Source organism: Chiloscyllium plagiosum, chromosome 10 (genome assembly GCF_004010195.1).
Source record: "Chiloscyllium plagiosum isolate BGI_BamShark_2017 chromosome 10, ASM401019v2, whole genome shotgun sequence".
Classification (NCBI taxonomy): Eukaryota; Metazoa; Chordata; class Chondrichthyes; order Orectolobiformes; family Hemiscylliidae; genus Chiloscyllium; species Chiloscyllium plagiosum.
Window position 1 is genome coordinate 82,145,991 of NC_057719.1, and position 8,770 is coordinate 82,154,760.

Genomic DNA, 8,770 nt, shown 5'->3' on the forward strand with positions numbered 1-8,770 from the left:
TACCTCGTTGATTTTAACCCTACTGTGAATCCTCTTGCAAGGATGCCTGCCTTGAAGAAGTTTTCCTCCTCTCTCTACAAGAATCTCATCTCCTCCCCCACTCACCTATTGTACTCTATGCTACTTTCTCCCCACCCCCACCCTCCTCTAGCTTATCTCTCCATGCTTCAGGCTCTCTGCCTTTATTCCTGATGAAAGGCTTTTGCCCGAAACGTCGATTTTGCTGCTCGTCGGATGCTGCCTGAATTGCTGTGCTCTTCCAGCACCACTGATCCAGAATATGTCCAATATAATCCTACTCTTCATTTCCAATTACTTTCACAGCCATAGCTCTTCTGGAATTCCATTCGTTTCTTTTTGCGAGCTGGCTACTATCATCACATCTATTGTTGTTGAGTTCTGACAGTACCAATAAAAAGAATCTGTCTGCTGGCAGGAGTCTTGGTGATAGGAATGCAAATTTAGGGAAAATGCAAGAGTACAGAAGTGAGGAAGTTACTCTAATGCTTTGAAATCAGTGATTAGGCCACAGTTGTACCCTTGACTCTAATTCTGAACACCACTTTCAAGAAGAGTGTCAAGAAAAAGTGTAGAGCAGATTATTGGAATGATGTTGGTCTCCTCATTTAAGGAAGGATGTAACTTCATTGAAGGCGGTTCAAAGAAAGGTTACCTGATACCTGGAATGATTGGGTTGTCTTTTGAGGATGGATTTAATGCTGTGCCTGTTTTCAGTCGAGTTTAGAAGAGTGAGAAGTGTATAAGATCCTGAAAGCTCTTGACAAATCGACATAGAAAGGATGTTTCTTTTTGTGGGTCATTCCAGAACTAGAGAGTAATCTTTTAAAATTAACTAATAATTTCTAATTGACTGAGCAAAATGATTTACTTCTGCTCCTAATTTGTGTTTGTATATATCAGGATTTGTATATTTGAGGAACTTCAGTTTAGTGGAGAGAGAAGAGAAGCTGGAATAATTTTCTTTGAGCTGAGAAAATTAAGGGGATGGCTTAATAAAGACATTCAAAATGTATCTGTCAAAAGATGTATTCTTATTCCTAGACTTTTATGGCAATTTTTTGTAATCTGGAATGCACTACCTGGAAGCTCATTAATCAGTAACTTTCAAAATAGAATCATATAAATACTCAATAAGTATTTATCGGTAGGGAGAGTAGGGTGATGAGACTAATTGGATAGTTTACACTGAGTCAGCATGGGCATGATGGGCTGAATTGTCACCCAGTGCTGTAAGATTCTGTGAGGCCGCAAAGTCAAGGTGGGAAAAGAGATGAGCTCTCAGGAAAACAAAGAAAAACAGCATTATAGATTGTTGGTGGCTTTCAGTGTCATTTCCTAACCTTTTGGCAATCTTCTGATTAGCACACATTAGGTAACTGGTTAATTGTTGTTTTTTATGCTTGATTAGCGTACAGAGCCGAGAATGTTTTGCAGAAATTAATTAAGTTTGAAAGAAGCCTCATTAAGGTCTCTGTGGAAAAGACTATGTTCCCTTTCTCCTTGAGGACTGCTTGTGAAGTTTATTGTATTTGTTGCAGAAGAGTAAATAATTCTCTGGACCATCCTGTCTTTGAAATTTCCCAATAAAGCTTCAATTCTTTTCATTGTACGCTGCTAATTCTGTTATTCTTTGGCCTGGTAAGTGGAACCTCGGGGGTTCCTCAAGCTCCAAACAGTGGAGTATGTAACTATAGCCAAATGGCATGTTGGACCTCAGAAGAGTACTGCTGCTAGTGAGTTTTGAGAAGATGTGTAGCTCAGGTTGAGGTTCTGGACGTAGGTTTGCTTACTGAGCTGGAAGGTTCAGTTTCAGATATTTTGTCACCATACTAGTGAGCTCACTGGTGATGTTACCCAGTATGGTAACCTACATCCAGTACTGCTGCTCTTGTCTAATATATGTGTACTTGCAGCTGGAATCAAAGATTGGAATTGGAAACCCCAGGTGATCTCTTCCACAGCCTGATTTCATCAAAGTCAATCCTGTGTGTAGAACCCTCATAGACAAACTGTGAATCAGTAACTCAAAAATGGTGTTCACACCTAAGACATTCTTGGATGGAGTGGTTTACAATATCACTCTAATTCATTAAATTTAGACTTGTATTCAAGTACTTTACAATGTGTTATGTGTCCTTTAATACATTGTTGAAATGCAGCAGCCAATCTTTCGACAGCAAGATCCCGTAACATTATATTTAACCATCAAATTAGTTTTCAAGATTTTGGTCCCGGTATACATGTTGGCTGAGATGCTTGGGATAACTCTTCTTCAAATTATTGCCATGGTAAGACGTTACCTCAGTTTAATGTCTCTTCAGTCCAAGGCTCTCTTTGTTCAGATCTACACCCTCCAAGTGGAAAATTATTTTAACAAGTATCATATCACACATGAAACATCAATATGATAGCTTTCAGCTCAAGCTATGTTTCAGCCTGAAGTCAAAAGTAAATCCTCTATCAGTGAGTTATTATTAAAAATCATCACCAGAAGAAATGTTGTTATCAGCCCATTATGCCTCTTGAGACAGAAGCCTGGCTTTATTCCCTGCATCATTAGAAAATAAATATTACAGATTCTGTTCATACTTACTATCTCAGAAATCTAGCATGCCTGAATTTAGCACTTTCAAAATATATTATTTTTATGGTGTGCTAGGTATTGGGTGTCATAACTGCTCTCTGCAATAGATCACAGACTGATCATTTTCAACTTCGTGAAAAATAGGAAATAGTGGAGGGACTGGAATGGGGGAAGATGGGGAAGCAGCTGGGAGAGCTAGTATTAGATTAAGTTAGTACCAAAAGTTTACTGCCTACTACTAAAGATAAGTGTTTGTGTTAACATTTCAACTCAGCTTTACCACACACATTCTACTTTCTTTCATCAATTCTCTTGAATTATCTCCATCTAGCTTCCTCTGGTGTTTAATCCAGCTTTTTGCTTCATCTTCGACTATTGTTACCTCATTATGAATATCTTTTATTTTTCTCTTTGTCTGTCTATCTTTACCTTCATCCAACCTCTTTCTTTTATTTTTTTTCCCACTCCGGATGTTTCTCTTTCTCTGTTATCTCATTCCTCACTCTATTCCTCATTGTCATTTCTTTTAAACTGCTCTCTCTCAAACATGGATTAGCTTTAATATTTTTGTGGAAGCAGGGAGGGAGGTGAAGAATTGTTTGGTTGGAGGAAAATCTATTCTTCCAGAGCCTGATTTCTATTTTGTCAGACTGAATTGCTGGCAGGCAGATGAGTAGTCTGTAGCACTAGGCTGTGGACAGGCAGCAGAGAGGAGGGAGATAGAAATGATGGATCGGGAAGGGCCATATGAGAGAAACAGGAGATGTCTTGAAAATGATCAGTTTGTGATCTATTGCAGAGAGCAGTTATGACACCAAATACCTAGCACACCTTAAATTTGGAAAGTGCTAAATTCAGGCATGCTAGATTTCTGAGATAGTAAGTATGAACAGAGTCTGTAATATTGTTTTTTAATGATGCACATTGATGAGATTGCCGGGATCAGAGGAGGGGAGAAGATTGAAGAGGGCTAGTTGAGTATACCATGGGAAGATTACACGAGTCACATAGAAGGAAATAAGAGGGGGGGAGGAAATCACAGGCTGTGGAGGATTTTAAGAGGGCATCAGATTTCAAGATTCAGAATTAGAACTTGGTCTGATTGTTTGGGGCATTAATAAGGTAGCTTGATTGACTGGGAGAGTGAGGAAATATTCCTTCTCCTCTTCGCCCACAAGTAGTGTGGGAAAATTATTGTTTCATGTGACTGTGCTCCCCTCACTTTAGCTATTGAGTTTCCTAATGCAATGGAAATCCTAGCCACCTGTTTAGCTTAAACAGAAATAAAATCATAAAACACACAGCATTATTAAATATTGAAATGAGTACTATGCTTTCTGAGAATGTGTTGGGTGCCTACTATAAAAAGCTCCACCTTTGCACACCAGCTTAGTTCTCCCTCCACTATGATCAGAAATAGGTGGATTTAATTTTGTTTCAAATGTTTTAACTTGTTTCCCACCTGACCCAAAGTCGCATGTTTTGGTAGATTAAAATTAATCTCAACTCCTTTCTTAATTTCCTCAAAAGTCAATAACTCTTTAAAACAAAATATTTATTTCTTTGACATATGAATAAACTCCAGAAGTATCTATACTATAGAGATGCCCTCCCCATTGTCATTTGTTAGGAACAAAGTTTAGATGTGTCAGATATATAAATGACATTGCCAAGCAGCTCAAAGTACTCTGTGAAAAATAAAATGTGAGCCAATCCAGTGACAAGTCAATTCCAGCCATGTATGCCCAATTTTATGAATTATATTTACACACAAATCCCCTAGAAATGCCTACATGTACAACCAGGAGAGGAAAATGTACTTAGAGCTGCAAGACTCAGGTGGTGTCCACTGAGGGAAGTTTGCATTGAACGATGGGTAATGAGGGGTCAGTCAGTGCAGCACCCATTTTTGGTGGAATCATGTGGAATCCCGCTTCCCTGTTGCTTGCTGAAGCAATTCAATTGCAAGAGACATTGCAATGTGTAACTTAAATAAGGTGTGTAGTTGGAGTGAATCAGTATTGGTCAGTCTGAGGTTGTTAATTGGTAGGGAAAGGTAATTGTAAGGTATTGGTTAAAAGCAGAAACAGACTACTTGATCATCTAATATATAAAAATTAGGCGACCATCTGAATGTTGTTCTACTTTGATTGAATAGAGATGATTCCAAGAAGGCAGCAAGATTTTAAGATGAGACTTACAGACTTAAAAGCCTTTGTTGACAAAAGGGAGCAATAATGGTCAATCTGGGTGTAATTTGAACTGTAGATGCAGGACTAAAGGCCACAACTTAAATGTCAATAAGTCCAAGGGAATACCAGAGATTACAGGCTTGTATCACAATGAGTAGTGAAATAAAATTCCCATTGTTTAACCTCTTTAAAGAGCTTCATAAATAACTTTAGAATGGGGTTAAAGGTTAAAGGGACTAATCTTAGATGCATATGATCTTTGGATTGTGATGTGGCATATGGTGTTGAGGACATGTGATGGAAGCATCATGGATGCAGATATTATTTTTTTTTAAATCTTTTCATGACCTTATGATTCTGTGATTCTACAATTAAGATGCCCAAATATTTTTCAACTGGTGAAAACAGATTAAAATGCAATCATTGTTGTTGAGTAGGAAATATAGCCTACCAGGAGCAGAGAGAAATATTAGGACAGGTGACCAAGAGGTTAGTCAAAGAAATGGGTGATAAGGAAAGTCTTAAAGAGAGACAGTTGGAGAAGTTTATTGAACAAATTCCAGAAACTAGTTTACTTGCATGGCAATTAGCACCCTTATATTAGCAATCTTTCATGACCTAAGGAGATCCTAAAGCACTTCACATTTGAAGTATACTCACTGTTGCAGTGTGGAAAACAGAGAACATAATAGTTTTCCTCAAGGCACCATTGGCTAGGCCAGCATTTATTGCCCAGAGGGCAATTAAGAACAACCACATTGCTGTGGGTCTGGATTCACGTGCATTATAAAATCCCTATAGTTTGGAAGCAGGCCATTTGGTCCACCAACTGCACACTGACCCACCAAATAACAACCCACCCACCTATTCCAGTAACCCTGCATTTCCCATGGCTAATAAACCTAAACTGCACATCTTTGAGCTGTGGGAGAATTGCAAATTGCACACAGTGTCTGAGGCTGGAATCAAACCTAGGTGCTTAGCACTGTGAGGTAGCAGTGCTACCCACTGAGCCACTTTGCCTCGTCAGCCACGCCAGATAAGGATGGCAGTTTTGTTCCCTTAAGGACATTCGTGAACTAGATAGAATTTTCTGAACAATCAAGAATGGATTCATGATCATCATTAGGTTCTCAATATACAGGATTACCTGGGTCTCTCGTAATGAGAAAGTGAGAACTGCAGATGCTGGAGATCAGAGCTGAAAATGTGTTGCTGGAAAAGCGCAGCAGGTCAGGCAGCATCCAAGGAACAGGAGAATCGACGTTTCGGGCATAAGCCCTTCTTCTCTCTTGTAATGGTCCAGTGATAATGCCACCCCCAGACTGTCACCTCCCCTAATTTGTTCATGACAACTCCTACAAATAGTAATATGGATGATGATCAGTCAATGATTTTGTGCTGTTGGTTGAGGGATGAATATTGGCCAACACATTGGGGATAATCCCCTGCTATTCTTTGAAATAGTGTCACATTTAGTCACAAACATTTTCAGAGAGTAGAAAAGTTTAATGGCTCCTGAAAGAGGACACTCCTGGCAATGCAGCCCTGGGCGTCCTTGAAGAAGCCTAGATTTTTAAGCTCACGTCCTGAACTCGGAACGCACGCAAGGAGGCGAAAGTGCTAATTAATAGACGTGACAATGTTGGAAACAGGATAATTCAGAAAGATTGTAAGTTTGGAAGAGATAGGGAAAGATCATGGAAAGAAGTGAACATGGGCGATAAAGTGAAGGTAGAAGTAATAAGGTTTAAGCAAAGATGAGGATAGAGGGTCGGAAGCTCAGTTTAGAGAGAGCCAAGGCAATGGACTCTGGTTCAACTTCAGGCAGTAATAGCTCCATAACCGGGGGAGGGAGGAGTGGAGGAGAGGAGGAGAATGAGTCAACATCGAAAAGTCACAGTGGACACGTTATGTAAGCTCTATTTCTCTGTCCACATATGCTGCCAGACCTACTGAGTTTCTCAAGCACTTTATGTTTTTTAAATTTCATTTCTGATCTGCAGCGTCCGCAGTACTTTGCTTTTGTTTTAAAAGATATGTAAATACACACACATATACAGCAGCTAATAGAGTTGCTACAGGGATGGGGAATTCTATCAGTCTAGACAATTCCTGAATTGCCTGGAGGTGAATATGCGGCGGTGGGGACGGGGTCGCTAGGGTTTTCATATCTCAGCAGTTATTTGTTTGTGTTTGTGCGCGTGTTGTTTTTTTTTTATTATTATTTGCGCCGGCTCCTTCATCGTGAGTCACTTTTTTTTTCTGTATCACGGGTTGATGTGCGAGTGACCACCAGGACGACGATGTGTTGCCACACGCGGTGCGCTCCAGAGGAGAGAGCCAGAGCGGCCAGGCATCCGCTCTGTCCTTGCAGTTGGAGTTGACCACCCGTCCCTCAGTGCCTCCCCGCTTTTGTTTCTGTTTGTTTATTTCTCAACAACAGAAACCCCCCCGCCCCCCAAAAACAAAAAGAGAGAAGAAAGTGTCGTTCGTTAAGACCGCCGTCGATCGAGAAAGGAGCAGGGGCTGGCCGCACTGGATCGAGCAGGTGGAGACTGGTTTTTTTTTGTGTGTGTGTAAATGTTGACAGCCTGGTTTCACAAGCACAGAGAGAGAGAGAGAGAGAGAAAGAGTGGGCATCCTGCTCTCGGACCGTGGCCGTGCTTTGTCCAGATTTTTCCAGGTAACCGGACTCCCCTTCCCTACCCCTTCCCCACCCCTACCCCTTCTTATTCCTTATAATCGGAGCAAGGAAAGGGTGGGGGTGGATGGAAATATAAGAGTTGCATTTCCCCGACGAGCCCTCGTTAGCACTTTATTTTCTCTCATGGTTGCATTCTTTCCCCCCCACCCCCCCAATACACTTCAGTCGCGTCCAACCACCCCCTCGGAGTGTGCAGATCCTTCGCCGTTGCCGCGATCAGGGATTTTTTTTATTATTATTATTTGCGTTCGAGTGATTTTTTTTTTGTTGTGTGTGTTTTTCTTCTGCTGAATGTGACATTCCAGCTGCCGGAGAAGTCACGTTCCCGGAAGCGGAGTAGGATGACATGTTCCCCCCCCAACCCCCCTCTTATTTTTGTTTTCGAGGACTTGGGGAAGGAGGAGGTGAAGGGAAGGGAAGGGAAGGGGGGGGGGGGGGGTGTCTGGGGTCGAGGCTGTCCCCCGGGGAGAGTTGAGCGGAGGGAGGATGTTGCCCAGGTCTGAAGGAGCCGGCCTCGCCGCCGCTGATGGCGATGGCGGCTGTGAGCAGCGGCGACCTTCCAGCGCCAGGTACCGCCCCCCCCCCCCCCCCCGCAGCTGGGAATCCCTCCCCGTTTGCAAAAAAAAACACACACACACAAACACCCCTTTGGAAAATGCCAATTATAAAACTGACCCGACACACACACACACAAAACAGGAGTCATCTTGCCGCTCCCTCCCCCACCGTCTTCGATCCAACTTTTCCCCCACTCAAGTGCGGAGCAAGTGGACACGCTCGGCCCCTGTTAAAACACCAAAACGGCCAGCAAAACAAAAACGGGGTGTGTTGGTGGAAGAGAGAGAGAGAGAGAGAAATGTCGTCTCCTCATCTCTGGAGTACGGGTTGGAAGTCGATTCTCGGAATCGATCGATTATGGCACACGGGAAGTACAGTCATCCCACTCAGTCTTGTTGCCCGGCTCCGCATTTGTGGTTGTTGTTTTTTTTTGTGGGAGACGCCAGGGAAAGCGATCTTTTCATGGGAGGTGTCAAAGTTTATCTGAGCCTGACAAACCACGGCGGAATCCCCCTCGACACTCATTTTGTTTTGAAGAGGGGGAGGGTGGTGGGAAGAAGGGGGTGTGGTGAATGGTGTACTTTTCGCAAATCCACTCCCTTTGCCCACTCTGTCTCCGCCTCCGTCATTATTTATCCATTACCTCGGCCCATATGGCAACCGTTACTTTTACTTTTGTTATGCAAATTTTAATTCCCCCCCCCCACC

At 42.2% G+C, this 8,770-nt stretch overlaps 1 protein-coding gene across 1 annotated transcript in view; it reads left to right on the plus strand.

The window, feature by feature from the left end:
• Positions 1-7,359: 7,359 nt before the first annotated feature.
• Positions 7,360-8,770, plus strand: part of bahd1 (bromo adjacent homology domain containing 1) — a 71,900-nt gene continuing 70,489 nt past the window's right edge. The window contains exon 1 of the mRNA XM_043698205.1: positions 7,360-7,483. The gene's annotated coding sequence lies outside the window, so the exon portion shown is untranslated. The remainder of the gene's footprint in view (positions 7,484-8,770) is intronic.